This window comes from Lycorma delicatula, chromosome 1 (genome assembly GCF_047948215.1).
Source record: "Lycorma delicatula isolate Av1 chromosome 1, ASM4794821v1, whole genome shotgun sequence".
Lineage (NCBI taxonomy): Eukaryota > Metazoa > Arthropoda > Insecta > Hemiptera > Fulgoridae > Lycorma > Lycorma delicatula.
The window spans coordinates 395,236,262-395,257,350 of record NC_134455.1 but is presented as its reverse complement, the minus strand read 5'-3'; the positions used below and the strand labels follow the sequence as shown (position 1 = coordinate 395,257,350).

Below are 21,089 nucleotides of genomic sequence, written 5' to 3'. Positions count from 1 at the left end.
TTCATTCACACTCATACATATCATCCTCATTCATCCTCTGAAGAATTATCTAAACGGTAGTTACCGGAGGCTAAAAAGGAAAAGAGAGAAGTAATAATTAATTAGGTTGGGTCAGCTCTTGATGATTGCGGTTGCGTTTTTCTCGCTCCGAGTATTCGTGGTTGTTATTACAGTTTTCGTTAATAGTTTTGTTGCTTTTTCGGTTTGTTGTTTGGTAGTTCTACTGCGTTTTTATTCTTTTATTTTCTTTTTTATTTGTATCACTATGTAAATTTTTACTAATTTTCTATTTTGTGTCGCCCCAAAATACATTATGAAATGAATAAATATTAATTTTAAATGAATTTGATATGTTTTTTATGATTTAGGGGTGAGGTACCTCAACTAAATAATTTTCTAATTTTTATTTTATCTATTGTTAATTCCAATATTGTAAATCAATATTTCCGATGATTTTTTACGTAGTTTGGCATTCTATAACCGGTTTGAAGAACTTTAAATTGTAGACCCTTTATTTTTGGGAGAAATAAAGCTTCTTTCAACAGGAAAGGTATTGAAAACTGTCACAACCAGCGTAGGGCGACAAGAATCCTCATGGTACCTTCTAAAGTAGCGATCAAAAAAGATTTTCTGTGAACATATATGCAAATAATGGGCAGGCAGGAGTAGGTTTCGTGATGAACAAGAAAATAGGGAGGAGAGTGGAGTATTTCAAGACGCATAGCGATAGAGTCATTGTAATAAGGATAAATTCAAAACCTAAACCGACAACGATTGTTAACGTGTATATGCCTACAAGCGCCCATGATGATGATGAGGTAGAATGTGTATACGAAGAGATTGATGAAGCAATTAAACACGTAAAAGGAGATGAAAATTTAATAATAGTTGGAGATTGGAATGCAAGCATTGGAAAAGGCAAGGAAGGAAATGTAGTGGGTGAATACGGGCTGGGCAAAAGGAATGAAAGAGGGGACCGACTTATAGAGTTTTGCACGAAGTATAATTTAGTAATTGCCAACACCCAATTTAAAAATCATAATAGAAGAATATACACTTGGAAAAAGCCAGGCGATACTGCAAGGTATCAGATAGATTATATCATGGTTAAGCAAAGATTTAGAAATCAACTCGTGGACTGCAAAACTTACCCTGGAGCAGACATTGATAGTGACCGTAATTTGGTGATAATGAAATGTAGATTGGGGTTTAAAAACCTGAAGAAAAGGTGTCAGATGAATCGGTGGAATTTAGAGAAGCTTGAGGAAGAGGAGGTAAAGAAGATTTTTGAGGAGGACATCGCAAGAGGTCTGAGTAAAAAAGATAAGATAGAAAATGTAGAAGAAGAATGGGAGAATGTTAAAAAGGAAATTCTTAAATCAGCAGAAGCAAACTTAGGCGGAATAAAGAGAACTGGTAGAAAACCTTGGGTTTCAGACGATATATTGCAGCTGATGGATGAACGTAGAAAATATAAGAATGCTAGTGATGAAGAAAGTAAAAGGAACTATCGGCAATTAAGAAATGCTATAAACAGGAAGTGCAAACTGGCGAAAGAAGAGTGGATTAAAGAAAAGTGTTCAGAAGTGGAAAGAGAAATGAACATTGGTAAAATAGACGGAGCATACAGGAAAGTTAAGGAAAATTTTGGGGTACATAAATTAAAATCTAATAATGTGTTAAACAAAGCTGGTACACCTATATATAATACGAAAGGTAAAGTCGATAGATGGGTGGAATATATTGAAGAGTTATACGGAGGAAATGAATTAGAAAATGGTTTTATAGAGGAAGAAGAGGAAGTTGAGGAGGATGAAATGGGAGAAACAATACTGAGATCTGAATTTAAGAGAGCATTAAAAGATTTAAATGGCAGAAAGGCTCCTGGAATAGACGGAATACCTGCAGAATTACTGCGCAGTGCAGGGGAGGAGGCGATTGATAGATTATACAAACTGGTGTGTAATATTTATGAAAAAGGGGAATTTCCGTCAGACTTCAAAAAAAGTGTTATAGTAATGATACCAAAGAAATCAGGGGCAGATAAATGTGAAGAATACAGAACAATTAGTTTAACTAGTCATGCATCAAAAATCTTAACTAGAATTCTATACAGAAGAATTGAGAGGAGAGTGGAGGAAGTGTTAGGAGAAGACCAATTTAGTTTCAGGAAAAATATAGGGACAAGGGAAGCAATTTTAGGCCTCAGATTAATAGTAGAAGGAAGATTAAAGAAAAACAAACCGACATACTTGGCGTTTATAGACCTAGAAAAGGCATTCGATAACGTAGACTGGAATAAAATGTTCAGCATTTTAAAAAAATTAGGGTTCAAATACAGAGATAGAAGAACAATTGCTAACATGTACAGGAACCAAACAGCAACAGTAGCAATTGAAGAACATAAGAAAGAAGCCATAATAAGAAAGGGAGTCCGACAAGGATGTTCTCTATCTCCGTTACTTTTTAATCTTTACATGGAACTAGCAGTTAATGATGTTAAAGAACAATTTAGATTCGGAGTAACAGTACAAGGTGAAAAGATAAAGATGCGACGATTTGCTGATGATATAGTAATTCTAGCCGAGAATAAAAAGGATTTAGAAGAAACAATGAACGGCATAGATGAAGTCCTACGCAAGAACTATCGCGTGAAAATAAACAAGAACAAAACAAAAGTAATGAAATGTAGTAAAAATAACAAAGATGGACCACTGAATGTGAAAATAGGAGGAGAAAAGATTATGGAGGTGGAAGAATTTTGTTATTTGGGAAGCAGAATTACTAAAGATGGACGAAGCAGGAGCGATATAAAATGCCGAATAGCACAAGCTAAACGAGCCTTCACTAAGAAATATAATTTGTTTACATCAAAAATTAATTTAAATGTCAGGAAAAGATTTTTGAAAGTGTATGTTTGGAGTGTCGCTTTATATGGAAGTGAAACTTGGACGATCGGAGTATCTGAGAAGAAAAGATTAGATTTTGAAATGCGGTGCTATAGGAGAATGTTAAAAATCAGACGGGTGGATAAAGCGACAAATGAACAGGTATTGCGGCAAATAGATGAAGAAAGAAGCATTTGGAAAAATATAGTTAAAAGAAGAGACAGACTTATAGGCCACATACTAAGGCATCCTGGAATAGTCGCTTTAATATTGGAAGGACAGGTAGAAGGGAAAAATTGTGTAGGCAGGCCACGTTTGGAATATGTAAAACAAATTGTTAGGGATGTAGATGTAATGTCGTTTCATGTGAAATGAAACGACTAGCACTAGATAGGGAATCTTGGAGAGCTGCATCAAACCATTCAAATGACTGAAGACAAAAAAAAAAAATCCATTTTGACTAGTTTCGGCGTGACGTCTATACGTATGAATATATCTCCCGTAACTCAAAAACGATTAGCCGTAGAATGTTGAAATGTTGGATTTAGGTCTGTAGTAACATCTAGTTGTGCATATCCCCTTTTGATTGCAATCGACTGAACCAAAAGTGGCCAAAAGCCCAAAATCAAAAAAAAAAACAAAAAAACATTGGTTTTTGGACTTTTTTAACCGCAGTAATAAGCCCTCATTGAGAGTTTTTCACCGTTAAATCTTAAGTGGTACTCATTTTTGTTGGTTCCAGATTTATTGCCAAATAAAATTTAAATTAAAGAAATATTTGGATCTTACAGGAGGAAGATTAGCGAGAATCCGACTTCATTTCCTATCTTATTTTTATTATTATTTTTTTTTTAATTTAAATACATTGATTTATTAATAATTATTAATCTATGTAAAAAAAAATTACAGTAAATATTACTTCAATAATAACCAAAAAAAACTTAATAGAAATATAAATATTTGTAACTTCATTATTTTCTAACATTACATACAATATTCGAACATTACCTCAAGATATGTGGTAGATGTGATTCTCCCTGTCGCATGTTTTATAGCGGGTGGACACAGCAGAGCACGCCATATTTAAGTATGAAGAATGGCACTTATGGTGAATCCAAACAGGTATTGAAAGATTAAGACCAGAGAACCTGGTATTCATCATGTTGGCCTCAGAGGATAATTGGAGGGCTTTTTACACGTTTTCAATGAAAGTGTTAAACGCTAAGAACACTGAAGGGAGACTTCGTGGCTTTTAGCGTAAGGAAGGGCGGGCAGCCCCATCCGACAATTCCGGTAAACAGGTGAGGACTTCGAAGGAGATTACTACGACTGGGAAATAAAAGACCGAGATCGCCGGATTGGATTCCGGGAACACATAGTCGTCCCAGAACTCCAACCGGCGGTTTAAGACCGAGGTCCTGTCCCTGGAGAAGTAACGACATAATCGGGTCCGGTTACCCCCTCCTGGGGATTGGAGGCAAGCGAAAAGAGAAAAGATCCAACCGGGAGGAGGCCGAACTGCCAGTGATTGGGGAGGTCCTCTTAGAGTTTAAGGACGCTTTCCTTTCTTTCTTTTTCCTGTTTAGCCTCCGGTAATTACCTTTCAGATAATACTTCAGAGGATGATATGCGTGAGTGTAAATGAAGTGTAGTCTTGTGCAGACTACATTCCTGAGATGTGTGGTGGTTAATTGAAGCCCAAACACCAAAGAATACCGGTATCCACGATCTAGTATTCAAATCCGTGTAAAAATAAGGGTTTTACTTAATTGTATGTCCTACTCAGGGGAGTAGGGGTAAAAAAAAAAGAAGTAATTTTATAGGCGTACAGAGAAGTCTATTGGTGTCCATATCGCTTCTTTTTTTAAATTTATTATCACCTCTTAGAGATTTAAAAGAATTAATTTATAATAAAAATTAGAGATTAAAAAGATTGAGGTATTTTTTAGAAAAACTGAATTTCCGGATTTTTTTATTGTTTATACCATACAGATTAGAAAAATTTATCTCATTTATAAACAACAGATTTAAAAAAAAAAAATGTTTAGAATTATTTAAATGTTAAAAGGAATAAAATATTATAAAAAAATTTAACTTGTTAATAAATTAATTCTAAATAATATAGTACATAATTTTAATAATTTTACTCAGCTAATTGACTGAATTGATTTTCTTATTTAAATCAATTATTTAGTTATTAAAACTTTATAAAACTTTTTACTGTATTCCAATTACGCTAATTAGTCTTCTTGATGAAAGGTGAAAGAATTGTAATACTTTACTACTCAGAAAAATGTCAATAAATTTATATAATATACATAAATATCATTTTTCCAGCCGAGAAAGAAGGGTAAAACTATTTTCAACACTATTATATACTTTTATACGTAGCGGCTCAGAAGTTGTTGGGGAAACTTAAGAGAATGACATACAAAAATTAAATAAACAAAACATTTAATATGAATTTATCTCGTATTATTTTTCCTTTGTCCGTTATTCTTCAATACATTTTTTTTCATCAACATTTATTTTTGTTTCAAAATAAAATTTACAATTTGTTACAACATTAAAGAAACCATAAGTAAACACAGAGTGGACCAAATAAAACCGGCCCAGGAAATAAACATTTTAAAATGAAAAGAAAAAAATTTATGTCAACATTACATGACTTCGTTGTACGCCTATTAAATTACATATACACATTTTCAAAATGAATCGTACATAAAATTCTATTTCATTAATAATTTCTGGTATTGTTTATTTTTTTATTATTATTATTGAATTATTATTTAACGTAAAACTGTTTTTTCAATCGGAGGTTAATAATAATTATTAATAAATCAATATATTTAAATTAAAAAAAAAAAAAAAAAAACGTTTAAATTAAAAAAGATGAAGTTTTCAATATTAAAGAAATTATAAGTAAATATAGAGTGGACCAAATAAAACCGGCCCAAGGAAAAACGTTTAAAAATGAAAAGAAAAAAATTGATATGGACACTGCATGACTTCCTTGTACGCCTATTAAATTACCTACATACATTTTTTTTTTTTTTTAAATGAAAAGTACATAGAATTTTATTTCATTAATAATGTCTGGTATTATTCCTTTTTTTAATTATTACTGAATTATTATTTATCGTAAAACCTTTTTTTAGAATCGAGCTTTAATAATCATTCATAAATCAATATATTTAAAATAAAAAAAACAACGTTAAAACTAAAAAAAAGGACATGAAATCTGATTCGAACCGATGTGCCTTCCCCTTGTAAGATCCAAACATTTCATTAATTAAAATTTTATTTGGCTATAACTCTGGAACCGATGAAAATATGTACCACTTATGATATATATCGTTGAAAAGCTAACAATGAGGGCTTATTATTACAGTTGAAGTTCAAAATACAATTTTGTTGGATTTTGGGCATTTTTGGACACTATTGGTTCAGTCGATTGCAATCAAAAGGGAAGGTGGACAACTAGATGTTACCACAGTTCTAAATTCAAAATTTCAACATACTACGGTTAATTGTTTTTGAGATACATACGTACGTACAGACGTCAAGCCGAAACTAGTCAAAATGAACTTAAGGATGTCAAAATTGATATTTCCATTGAAATATGAAAACCGAAATTCTTCGCAATTACAGTAATTTCTTTACTTAGAAGTAAAAGTATTAAATTACATTTATTGATTCTCTATTACAGTGATTTTCAACAAAAAAAAATGTTGAGAATGTTGTAATACAATTTTAAAGTATATTCAAAATTCTCACCATCAGCCGTCCCACAAAGTTGCGCGCGGAGAATCCTGTTTAAAAATACTTTCTGGAATTACCCAACTGGAATCCTGGCAACCTCTTGTAGTAAATTATCTTTCTACTCTTCGAACGTCCACGGGTTTGGTTCTTGTAAACCGTCTCGTTCACATAAGACCAGAGGTATAATTCGCACGGCCATAAGTCTGGAGATTGGAGTGGCGAGAAGTCCTTATTGATTATTCTTTCGTGAAATCTCGGTGGAAACGACTGAGAGACTGATTAGAAATGCGGCAAGTCGCTTTATCTTGTGGGAAGTATCCTTAAAAAAGTATTCCTGGAATCAAGTATGCGTAAAGTTTTCGTACAGTCGTAAATAAACGTCGGTATTAATAGCATTCTCAAAAAATATTGGCCCGATGATCCGGCTTCCGGAAATTGAACATAAATCACAACTTTTTAAATCGTGAAGTGGTTTCTGATGGGTTTCATTTGGGTTTTATGTAGCCCAGTACAGCGAATCATGAAAATTAACATAGCCAGATAAATGGAAACGGTTCTCTAAAACTTATGTCTGGAGTCCTCTAACTTATGGGTGTGAAATATGGACGCTTGGGAAAGCAGCAATAAAAATGTGGATTTGGAGGAGAATAAAAAGAACAAGCTAGGAAAAGAAAATGATCAACTGTTAGCAGAAGTGAGCGAGAGGAGATCCTTGCTAAATGTTATACGAAGAAGAAGAGCGAATTTGAAAGGACATGTAATATGACATGACCCGTTCTTGACGAATATATTCGAGGGTAAGGTTTTGGTAAAAAATCTTTACCGGTCTAGAAATATACCGAGAGCAGCCATATCAATAATGTTAAAGAAGAGATGGGCCTCGGTTCATATATTGAAGGAGACTGACATTGATAAATTGACAATCTGTAGCCTTTAACGAATGATGATGATGATGATAAATGGAACCACGTTTCATCTGTTGAAATGACGAGAAAAGGATCAAGAAATCCTTTGCAAATACTTTGTACCCTTATCATGTCGTTTTATTTAACGCATAACACTCACACGACAGATTTTCATTTCTTTTTCTTTATTTTGCCCCGCTACCCAGAGTCGGATCCGCATCTAAGCATGAACTCAACTCCAGGAAATGCTATCGTCTCAAATTTCCTGGACAGCAACCCTGGACCCGGCTAAACCATTCCCAAGGCCCCCACCCAGACAGCCGGGATTCGTTCATTCTGGTCTCACATCTAATAAGGGGTCCCCTCAACGGGACTACGATCTTTCAATGCCCGGTCTCAAGCAGGGAATCCCCCGCAAGGAATATGGTCTTCCGATGCCTTGCCGCAAGTGGGGAAACATCCAGAGAATCCGCTACCGAGACTAAGGTCTTATTCTTCCTACCAGTGCTGCCGCAACGGATTCCCCGTTCGATCATTGACAATGAGACGCCGGAGCGTCCCACCTCTCCTGGACGCAAACACCACAACCTCATTTCGCAGGCAAAGATTTACAGCCCTGATCCCCGGGTGAATGCCTATCAGAATTCTTTTTTAACGTTTTTTTTTTAGTTTAAATAAATTGATTTATTAATAATTATTAATCTCTCATTGTAAAATAATTATGATTAAAAAAAAAAAAAAAAACAGAAAATATTAATGAAATAAAATTTTTTAGTACTTTTCATTTAAAAAAAATGTGTTTATGTAATTTAATAGGCGTACAAGGACGTTATGTGGTGTCCACATAAATTTTTTTATTTATCTTCCCAGTTGCTCAATATTACTCTCTAGCTGATCACATGAAAAAATGAAAAATATTTAATAAAAAAAATTCTTTCATCGTTCACAAACAATAAAAACTGAGGACGCTCGAGCTATACTATAATGAAGAGCTCTGATTTATATTTCACAATCTAATTTTTAAAGCCCATGGAACATTGACGGAAGACTGATCATGAAATAAATATTTGTTACTTTTTAACATTTAAATTTACCTTTGGTAAAGGTAATTGGTATGTAAGGCTTACATATTATTTTTTTTAAAAAACAGAATTATTTTGATAATAGAAGTAAAACGGCTGGTTAATGAAGATTGTCAGGGCTGTGACACAAAACAAGTATAAATTTTAGGTGAATTCAATAAACCGCCTACTCCAGCGTGACATGACAGCAAAGGACGTATCTGGATGTATATTCTGGGAGTTATTTCACTGATAATACTTGTTTTCCGCAAGATACAAGGGGCATTTATTTATGTTGTATGTTAAAATACATTAAATATTCATCGCTATACGCATATTTAAGTAAATGTGAACAAATATTTTCAGAAGAAAAACCATCTTTCACACGTTCAAAATTATTTCCATAATTTTATCCTCGATTTTCGTGAAATAAAAACGGTTTTATAATGTAAAAATCCGTTTAATTAATTTGATTTTTAAAATTTTCCTAAATATAACTCGAAATTATTTATTTATGCCAAATTTTACAAAGTATTAAACTACTTTACCTTTTAGTTTTTTTTTTGTTTTTTGTTTTATTTGACTGGTTTGATGCAACTCACCAAGTTTCCTTACCTAGTGCCGGCTCGTTTCACTTCGATATACGCCCTACATCCCTAACAATTTTATTTACATATTCCAGACATCATTTGGAATATTTTGACACACACACACACACACACACACACACACACACACACACACACACACACACACACACACACACACACACACACACACACACACACACACACACACACACACACACACACACACACACATACACACACACATACACACACACACACATATATATATGTATATTTATGTATACTTAATAACACAAATCATATAATAAAAAATTCGTCAAATTTACTCAAATATGTTGATGTTGATTAAAAGTGCAAAAACTCTTGCCGGCCCAATTTCATACTTTAAACAACTTCATAAATCCTAATAATTCATGATCCATAAGTGAGTGTTCTACGTCGTGTGACTTGCTTTTGAAAGATGATAATTCTCAATGCAAATCATATGAGTGATCGTTCTCTAGTTCTAAATCCTGATTAGTCATTTACAACAACTTCTATGTTTTTTCTTTAGTCATTTGTCGCCAGACCCGCAATTAACCGTAGAACAGCGTAGGGGGTGTCCTTTTTACTATAACAGCCCTTCCCACAAACCGGCATGACAGGTCGGGCTGCCGGTCGGATTTTTATTTTATATTATATTAGTAAGCGACCCATTAGAGTACCCCACTTCCTGTGCAGGTTTTTAGCGATGTTCCTATATGAAGTTATCCGGCTTCCAGTTGTCATTATACAAAAACTACCGCAAGGGGTTCGCAATTCCTCATCAAGAACGGTCGACCTCGGCAAACCGTCCTCTCCAGATCAAGGCTGCCCTCCCTAACTAAACATACGCACGGTTACACACGATCGAGGTCCCGACCGTCACGGGATTTTATCTTTAATATTCTAGTAGCTAGCTTCTCCACATTTCCCCAGGCCTGCCTACTGGAAAGCATATAACCCGTAGTCCTCTCTGGAGTAAGCCGCATTAAACCCAGCTCCTGTCGAACACCGTCCCACCGACAAAAGTGGTATATGGTGTGCTCCAATGTGTTCTGTGATAGCAAGCATCTACAAATAGAAGTAGCGCGTTCACCAAACCGGCACAAGCACCCCTCAATTTCTCCGTGCTCGGTTAGCAACTGGGAGAAGTAGAATCCCACCTCCCCAAAGCGACGCTGAACCCACAGATCGATGCTATGTATAATACGTTTCGTCCATTCTCCTGCAGGAGAAGCATTCTAGACTTCCTGCCTATCTTTCAAAAGCATTTGTCTAGTCTCAAATTTAGGCATTCCGATGTACACTTTGTACAGCATTTGAGCCCTTAGCAGAACAGGAGGGATACTCGAAACCACTTCAAAAGTATTACGAGACACAGTCCTGTATGCCGTAATAGTTTTAATGGCAATTCGCCGCTGAATAGTTGAAAGCCTATCAAGTTCCTTTTACTGATTGCTAATTTGTTTTAAATATTCCAAACGCTGCCTGCCTGCACAATTTTACCCTTCTACCTGTCCCTCGAGTATCAAAGCGACTATTCCAGGATGTCTTAATATGTGGTCTAAAAGTCTGTCCCTTCATTTAACTATATTTTTCCAAATGCCTCTCTCTTCATCTCACGTACTCCGATCGTCCAAGTTTCACTTCCATGTAAAGCTAAGCTCCAAACATACACTTTCAAAAATCTTTTCCTGACATTTAAATTAATTTTTGATGTAAACAAATTATATTTCTTACTGAAGGCTCGTTTAGCTTGTGCTATTCGACATTTTATATCGCTTCTGCTTCGTCCATCTTTAGTAATTCTAATTCCTCAATTAACAAAATTCTTCTACCTCCATAATCTTTTCTCCTCCTATTTTCACATTCAGCGGTCCATCTTTGTTATTTCTACTACATTTCATTACTTTTGTTTTGTTCTTGTTTATTATCTTGCGTAGGACTTCATCTATGCCGTTCATTGTTTCTTCTAAATCCTTTTTACTCTCGGCTAGAATTACTATATCATCAGTAAATCGTAGCACGTTTATCTTTTCACCTTGTACTGTTACTCCAGATATAAATTGTTTTTTAACATCATTAACTGCTAGTTCTATGTAAAGATTAAAAAGTAACGGAGATAGGGAACATCCTTGTCGGACTCCCTTTCTTATTAGGGCTTCTTTTTATTGTTCTTCGATTGTTACTGTTGCAGTTTGGTTCCTATAAATGTAAGCATCTGTTTTTCTATCTCTGTATTTCAATCTTAAATTTTTTTAAATGCTGAACATTTTAATCCAGTCTAAGTTATCGAATGCCTCTTCTAGATCTATAAATGCCAGATATATTTTTCTTTAATCTTCCTTCTACTATTAATCTGAGCGCTATAATAGCTTTCCTTGTTGCCATACTTTTCCTGAAACTAAATCGGTCTTCTTCTAACACTTCTTCCACTCTCCTCTCATTTCTACTGTACAGAATTCTAATTAAGATCCATATATCGTAAGTGGTACTTATTTTCATCGGTTCCAGAGTTATAGCCAAATCAAATTTTAATTAATGAAATATTTAGATTTTACAAGGGTAAGGAACATCGGTTTGAATCAGACTTCAACTCCTTTATTTTTTAAAAAAATTTTTTATTAATTTAAAGTTTTATTTATTAATAGGATTTAAAAAAATTTCATTTCTCTTGAGCAAGGATATGCCTAAAAGCGAGAGACAGCATTTTCTTAACGAGTTTTATGTTGGTAACGAGAAAAAGGAGGTAAATGTTAAAGGGAGGTCACGTTTTTAAAAGTTGCATACATCTCCTGTAACCTTATTAATTATTAACCTACCGTTGTAATAAAACATTTACGATAAATAATTCAATAACAATAATAAAAATAAAAAAAAAAACATAAAAAATATCAGAAATTATTAATGAAATAAAATTTTATGTAATTTTAATTTTATAAAAATGTGTATATGTAATTTAATAGGCGTACAAGGAAGTCATGTGGTGTCTGCATCATTTTTTTTCATGAAACTGGAATTTAATTTTCATTTTCATGTCGAAAATAAATTAAAGATGAAATTAATTCTAATATCTCTGAGAAAGTTCAAAATAATAAGATTTTGAAACGAGATTTTTTTTATAATTTGATAAGCTTAAAGAAATTGTTTGTTACTTCAGTTCCAAACACGATTCAAAAAGCAAAAAAAAAAAAAAAATAATTTTATATTTTAGAACAAATAAATTTAAGCGAAAAATAAAACAGGCAAGTTTTCATCGTTACTAAAGAGCTTTACAGGTTAAAAAAAAAAGTTTTTTTAAACCTTCAAAATAATTCAAAGTATTGTATTTCAATACAAAAGATTTTATAAATCTTCAAATAATTTTAATTATATTTAATAATATTTAATATATACAGAGAAATATGTACTTTGTTAGGGGGGGGGGGTTAGAAAAGCAAGAGTTTCTTGATTAATTCCGCTCTTTATAATAAAATTACGCTCCAAGTTCTAATATTTATTAATTATATTATATTTATTACTAATTTATAAAAGCTTTATAAATTAAACGGAATAATTCTCTAGAAATTATTCCGCATAATCAAAAATTTCTTAGAAAGTATCTTTATAAAACATCAGAACTAATATTTAAAACGTGTAACAAAATCAAAAATAAACTTTTACCTCCTTTGTCTCGTTACCAACATGAAATTCCTTAACGAAATTCTGTTTTTCGCTCTTAGGCATGTCCTTCCTCAGACGGAATGGCATTTATAAAACCGCTACGTTTGTAAAAGTTGCCAAGCTCTTCTGTAAACTAATCTGCCACCAGATATAAAAAAAAGATTTTCACAGAAAATAGATTATACGAGGGTAGGTAAATTATTATCCGCAATTTAGTTATATTTATGTTTATGTTGGTAGTACTGTCGTGTTGCGTAGATGATGCATGCGTGTTTTAATTGCTGTTACGTCTGTGCAGGTTTGATGCTGCTAGGTTAGTTTCATTATCGCTGCCCTGCCGTTAACCGTGGCTGCTCCGCTTTCTGTTTGCACCAAAGAAGAGCAACGTTAAGCGATCCGTTTTTTGTGATCGGAAGGTGTATCAGGAGCCGAAATTCATCGAAGTCTTTTGGTACAGTACAGGAACAGTGTGTTGCCGCAACGGAGTGTCTGCGAATGAATTGAAAAATGTTAAAACGCTCGCACAAGTGTTACGCACGACGAAGGAGACGGACGACCGTTTACCGCCACAAAAGAGGAAAACATTGAGCGTGCACGTGACGTGGTTTTCTTAGACAGACGAGTAACAATCGATTAAGTGACACATCGTCTGAAAATTAGTCACAGTTCTGCCTAAGAAATTATCCACAACAGACTTGGGTTTCATAAAGTCTGCGCAAGACGGGTTCCAAAACAACTCACACAGTCGCATAAACAAACGCGCTTGGAAATCTGCCAAAAACATATGGATCGCTACGGTAACGAACGGTACATCTTCGTTGACAGAATCATCACCGGTGACGAAACACGGGTCCGTCATTACGAGCCGGAGAGTAAACGGCAGAGTATGGAATGGAACATCCAATTCGCCCTGCAAAAAAAAAGTCCAAGACCCGACCGTCCACAATAAACTAATGCTTACAGTTTTTTGGGACTCACATGTCCCAGTACTGATATATTATGAGGAAAGGGGCACGACAATAAACAGTACGCGTTACAGTGAGATGCTTACTGCCAAGCTGAAGCCTCCAATTCGAAGCAAACGCTGAGGACTGCTGTCGAAATGTGTTGTGTTGCTCCACGAAAATGCCCGTCCACATACTGCTTCTCAGACTGTTGAAACGCTCCAGAAACTCAGCTTTTAAGTACCGGCTCATCCTTCGTATAGTCCTGATCTTGCCCCTTCTTACTACCACTTGCTTGGTCCACTCAAAGAGGCATTAAGGGGCCGTCGATTTATCTCGGACGAAACAGTGAAAGGAAGCGGTGCATTCCTGGTTCCCAGCTCAACCGAAAACCTTCTTTTATGAGGGCATCATAAAGCTTGTGCAACGATGGACCAAGTGCGTTGAAATGCAAGGGGAATATGTTGGAAAATGATGTACAAGTAAGTTTCCCATTTGTATTGCAATAAAATTTATAACTACATTGCGAATAATAATTGACTTACTCTCGTATATATTTGCTACGTTTCCTTGGTTCCAAATTTACAGAAAAATTAATTATCTCGTTAATAAATCTTTATATTGTAATAAGACCGGTATAGCGGGCCTGAGTATCGGATTCCTACCAATTATTATGAAAATAATATAAAGTGTAATAGTAATTGCAGGAATCTAGAAAGGGATAAAAAGGAGAACTCTTTTTGTAAAGAATAGGTCCGTTTTACAATTGTCTTTTGTTATACTGCCCACTAACATAAAATGAACACCTGTTGTAGGGTGAGAAGAGACCAGGTTAAAAAATTCATGGGAAAACAAACCTCGGTCAACTGTTCTCACGCTTCGACTTGGGTCCGACCGGACAGATAAAGAGGCTAGCAGTATAAATAGCCCAGTAAGACTAGCTAAAAGAGAGTTCTTTTAGAACCAGTCTGCGAGGCGTTACCGCAAGGACAGTTCTACGAGGAGAGGCTGCGATTTGTGTAGAGTCGTGCGGTTTCGGCGGAGTCCAAAAAAATTCACTACGCAATTTATTCCAACAATCTGGTGTTAAATACACATCTTTTAACATTCTTCAGGAATTAAAATTGAAACCACACCGCGTTACAACTGCGCAACAATTGAAAGAAACAGACAAACCGGAACGACTTGATTATTGCAATTTGCTTTTCTAGATTCGAGTCGTATTTCACGTCATACGACACACGGTTTCATTTATCCGTTCATGTCAATTCGCAGAACACCAGGAACTGGATGGCGAGGAATCCTCACGAGATATTCGAGCGTCCACTTTATGATGAGAAAATTGGTGTTTGGTGTGCCATTTCCGGTAATCGTATAGCGGGACCAATATTTTTTAACGAAAATATCGATACACAAGTTTACCTCATAATTCTCGAAAATTTCTGTGTGTAATTAACTGAAAAAGAATACAGCTTATTCCATCAAGACGGACCAACGTGTCATACATCAAAGTTTCACTGAATCGCGTTCATGGAGTTTTCACAAACGAACGAGCTGTCAGCAGAGAACGGTGGCTTTCACCTTCCCTAGAATTGTCTACTTGCGATATTTTTCCTTTGGGACTACTTAAAGACTTTTCTTTAAGTGGGGATTTGATGCATAAACTCTTTAGTTTATGCATCAAATCCCCACAATATTGATGAACTGAAGGTGAACATTCAACGAGAAATAAACGCAAATGACAGCAACCTTTTGCAAACAGACGACTCTCATTATGATCAGTCGAGCATAAAAGTGCTTCGATGCCCAGGGTGGTCGTTATGAACATTTTTTTTAACACTAAGGTTAATAAATGCAAAATTAAAATTATGTTTTATGTTTTTCTAATGTAATTTATCGGTATCATTGATAAAATTTTATTCCAAAATAACCTACCGATTCTGCTGCGGTTACGTTATGAGTTCGATTTTATGTTGCTCATCTTATATATTTGGGTGTAATTAATGAAATATAAAAAAATTCCTTTCGGCACGCCGGAAGGCAGAGATGGATTTCATCGGGGAAAAATAGGGGTGGACGAACACGGATTGATCGATCCTGTGCTTATTGAGAGAGCTGTGATATTTTTTCCTCGAAAACCTATGTTTTCAACCCTTGGCCCTTATGCAGAAAAGAGTAAGAACTTTAAACGAATTCGAAATTTTACTTAATAAGAAAGTTATAACGATATTTTGTTTTAAAAAATTTTTTTTTGGTTTTGGTCATCCCTTGCCGTAAGGGTTGGTCATATAAAAAATTTGTTACAAACAAAACTTTTAGGTAATGTTTAGTGGACTAACGATCACTTTAAACCGATTCGATACTGTGCCTATTAAGGACGGTATGATATTTTTTCTTCAAACCCCCATTTTTTCCAACCCTCTAGGACAATGGTTGGTGATATCCAAAAACTTTACTTAGATAAATTTTAGGCCGTTATCTAAAACCACCGGGTTGGTCTAGTGGTGAATGCGTCTTCCCAAATCAGTTGATTTAGAAGTCGAGAGTTCCAGCGTTCAAGTCTTAGTAAAGTCAGTTATTTTTACACGGATCTGATTGAATATTAGATCGTGGATACCGGTGTTCTTTGGTGGTTGGATTTCAATTAACCACACATCTCAGGAAAGATCAGCTTAGACTGTATAAGACTACACTTCATTTACATTCATACATACCATCCTCTGAAGTATTATCTAAACGGTAATTACCGGAGGCTAAACAGATAAAAGAAAGGTCCTTATCTAAAGAATAGTGGGAACTTCAAACGAATTCGATATTTTATTTAATAATAAAATTATAGCGATATTTTATTTTTTCGAAAAAGTTCCTCCATTTCCATTCCCATGGCCCGACTTTTCCCATTAACCAATTTTATCGAGACTTTTGATCGTTATATTCTGTGTATCAATTTGAAAGTAACTGGCCCAAAATTACGGCATTATCGTCCCCACAAGAAATTAAAAAAAAATATATATATATATATAAATTTTTGGAGGGACGATAGTTTTGGGGTCTGTGAGAGGTGAAACGCGAAGATATGTCGAAATATTCCGGAAGTTGAATCATGGTACTCATTACAATAGGTAGCTTTCTTATGAAATCTACCTGAAAGAAATTTAATACGCTAATCCTTTCATTACAAAACTGTTTTTATGTTCATTAAAATTAATTAAATAATAATTAATATAATTGTGAGCGGGCGATATAAATTATTTCTGTTTTTAAATAAATAGATGCAAAACACTTTTACTAAATAGTTCAGAGTGAGAAACAAAAAAAAGAGCCATAATGAAACCGACACTATTTATTAAAGACTCTCACACAAATAGCGCGACTAGTGGAGGTTTATGTTACTAGTGATCGTTGTTGCCGTTTGTCAGGTGGGGTTACGTGTCAGTATAGTATACGTTTTGTTGCAGTGCAGTTGTGTTTGTATAAATAATTTTAATAAAATTAATAATTTATGTAGTATAAACGTTAATAAGTATATAATAATTTTTTAATCGTTCTTAAGCGTTAAATTTTTTTAAATAATTGTAATTCCTGTTTCATTTTCTACCCCGACTAGATGAATTGTAAAAGTCAAACAGAAGTATATAATTTATTTATAAAATTTTATCAATAATTCTACTGATTAATTAAGAAAATATTTCAAATATTGAAATATTTGATCGTTTATTAAGGTTTTAATACGAGACGATTATTTTGTAACTTGTTTATTACTTTTGCCTCTTTCTACTGAAAATTTAATTTTAACTTAGGTCATAATTAAATAATACAATTTTACATTGTTATATTTACATTTAGTAAATGTAAACTCTTGTTTATTTTTAAGAGATCGTGATAATATTTCGTTTAATTAATATACGTTAATATGTTTAAATCGATATAACATTAAAGATATTATCAGAAAATTATATTATACAATTTAAATGTACTTAGGAAATTTTAAATAAAATCAGTAAAACAGCTTCATAAAAGCTATAAATAAATAATACCTTCTTAATTTAATAAAACTCTTCTATATTCAATCTAAATTATTTAAAATTAGAGATACAATTCGATAGAAAATCATTTTTCAAAATAATATTATTAATTATTAAAATAAGTAGCTTATTGAATTATATAACTCATTCTTTATTATTTATTTCAAGGTAGAATATATATTAAATAATAATATTAAAAATTAATTCTCGGAAATGTAGCTTTTTTCCAGTTTCAAAGTATTTATTTTAATACTTTCATTTATAGTTGTATTAACAATTATAGTCATTAGCAACTTAAATAAAACTACATGAACATAAAAAATCTGATATGGACACCACTGATTTCCTTTTTGGACACATTTTTATTACACACCCCCCCCCCCCCGACAGGGTAGAAATTTTTATTTTGTATAATTAGAATTTTAATAAATATTTACATAAATTTGTTCTTTTTTTATTCAAGTCCGGTGGAAATTGGTACTGTATGAAAAAATGCCATCCCTGACCGGGATTTGAACCCGGTACCTCTATACGGAATGCCGAGACGATACCTACTCATCCACGGAGGTCTACTATTATATTTTACATGTATATTTATACTGAAATCACTATTATAGAATTTAACCTTTTCAATTTTTATTAATTCTATTTTATAATTGTTTTTTATGATCCTGTTCGATCAATATTTTAACATTGTTTCCCTTGATCCAACCAGGTAAATAATGGGAACTGTTAATTTTTTTTTATTCATGAAGAATAACATCTATTCATTCCTGATGTGATATTTAATGTATTTTAAGTAGATTAAATAAGAAAGCTACCTATTTTAATACCTTGAATATATAACCTTGAAAACCTTTGAAATTTAACTTTTCACTTTATCCCGTTTTCCCTATTTCCTTTCCCCGTTTCCCTCTTTCCCTTTTCCTTCTTTCTCTTTAACAATATTTCCCTATTTTACACATTTTCCTTTCATCTCTCTCTCTTTTCCCCTTTTCCGATTTTACCTTTCTGCCGTTATCCGTTCTCTCTTTTTCCATTTTTCCTCGCGCGTAAATCGGTTCAGTAGTTTTTTAGTCTAGTCGTTCAGCAAATATTAGTACTTAATTTATAAAAAGAAAATAATCAAAATATCTTAACGTGAAATATAAAGATTTACGAGAAAGTTGAAAACGTAACGGACTGTATAAAAAATAAGAGATTTCACAAAGAATTGAGAACACCAGAATAACTAAATGGATTTTTAATTATATTTCTAAATTAAAAACTAAAAAATGATGTGGACACCACATGAATTCCTTGTATGCTTATTAAATTACATATACACATTTTTTTTAAATGAAAAGTACAAAAAAAATTTTTATATAATTTTATTTATTTTAATATTTATTATTAAATTATTATTTATTGTAAATTTTTTTGTTACAATCAGAGATTAATAATTATTAATAAATCAATATATTTACATTAAAAAAAAAAGAGAAATGAATTCGGATTTAAACCGACGTGCTTTCCCCTTGTAAGATCCAAATATTTCATTAATTAAAATTTCATTTGCCTGTAACTCTGGAACCGATGAAAATAAGTAGGAATGATGGAACTAGCAGTTAATGATGTTAAAGCACAGTTTAGATTCGGAGTAACAGTACAAGGTGAAAAGATAAAGATGCTACGATTTGCTGATGATATAGTAATTCTAGCCGAGAGTAAAAAGGATTTAGAAGAAACAATGAATGGCATGGATGAAGTCCTACGCAAGAACTACCGCATGAAAATAAACAAGAACAAAACGAATGTAATGAAATGTAGTAGAAATAACGAAGATGGACCACTGAATGTAAAAAATAGGAGGAGAAAAGATTACGGAGGTAGAAGAATTTTGTTATTTGGGAAGTAAAATTACTAAAGATGGACGAAGCAGGAGCGATATAAAATGCCGAATAGCACAAGCTAAACGAGCCTTCAGTAAGAAATATAATTTTTTTACATCAAAAGTGAATTTAAATATCAGGAAAAGATTTTTGAAAGTGTATGTTTGGAGTGTCGCTTTATATGGAAGTGAAACTTGGACGATCGGAGTATCTGAGAAGAAAAGATTAGAAGCTTTTGAAATGCGGTGCTATAGGAGAATGTTAAAAATCAGACGGGTGGATAAAGTGACAAACGAAGATGTATTGCGGCAAATACATGAAGAAAGAAGCATTTGGAAAAATATAGTTAAAAGAAGAGACAGACTTATAGGCCACATACTAAGGCATCCTGGAATAGTCGCTTTAATATTGGAAGGACAGGTAGAAGGAAAAATTGTGTAGGCAGGCCACGTTTGGAATATGTAAAACAAATTGTTAGGGATGTAGGATGTAGGGGGTATACCGAAATGAAACGACTAGCACTACATAGGGAATCTTAGAGAGCTGCATCGAACCAGTCAAATGAATGAAGACAAAAAAAAAATGATTTTTTATTTAATGTAAATTTTTTTACAATCAGAGGTTAAAAAATTATTAATAAATCAATATATTTAAATTGCAAAAACTGTTAAAAAAAAGGAAATGAACTCGAATTCGAATCGGTGTGCTTTCCCCTTGTAAGATCCAGAATTTCATTAATTAAAATTTATTTGGCTATAACTCTGGAACCAATGAAAATAACTACCACTTCTGATATATCGTCGAAAAAAAACTCTCAGTGACGGCTTATTATGCAGTTAAGAAAAAGTAAAAAATTCAATTTTTTTTTTTTGATTTTGGTCTTTTTTGAAAACTTTTGGTCTAGTCGTTTGTAATGAAAAGGGGAGATGCACAACTAGATTTTACAACACTCCTAAATCTAAAATCTCAACCTTCTACCGATAATCATTTTTGGGATATGCGAGATACATACGTACATACGTCACGCCGAAACTAGGCAAAATGGATTAAAGGATGGTCAAAATGGATATTTCCGTTGAAATCTGAAAACTAAACTTTTTCGCGATCACAATATTTCCTTTACTTCGTGGAAGGAAGTAAACATAAATTTTATTTAAAAAATGCTTGGTTTAAATTATATTAATGAAAAATATTTGTGTTATTTAAATAAATTTATTATTTATATTGAACATTTAAATATTTATAAATTGTTATTTTAAACTTCAAAATGCTCTTGAAATAAAAATGTACAAATATCTGTTATATCCTAAGTATTCTCTACATCAAAAACCATTTTTTAATGAAAGATAAAAATTATAT

At 33.2% G+C, this 21,089-nt stretch overlaps 1 protein-coding gene across 1 annotated transcript in view; it reads right to left on the bottom strand.

Moving 5' to 3' along the window:
• The window catches only part of LOC142318475 (lachesin-like), a 903,759-nt gene that overhangs the window by 92,300 nt on the left and 790,370 nt on the right, over positions 1-21,089 (bottom strand). The window lies entirely within an intron of this gene.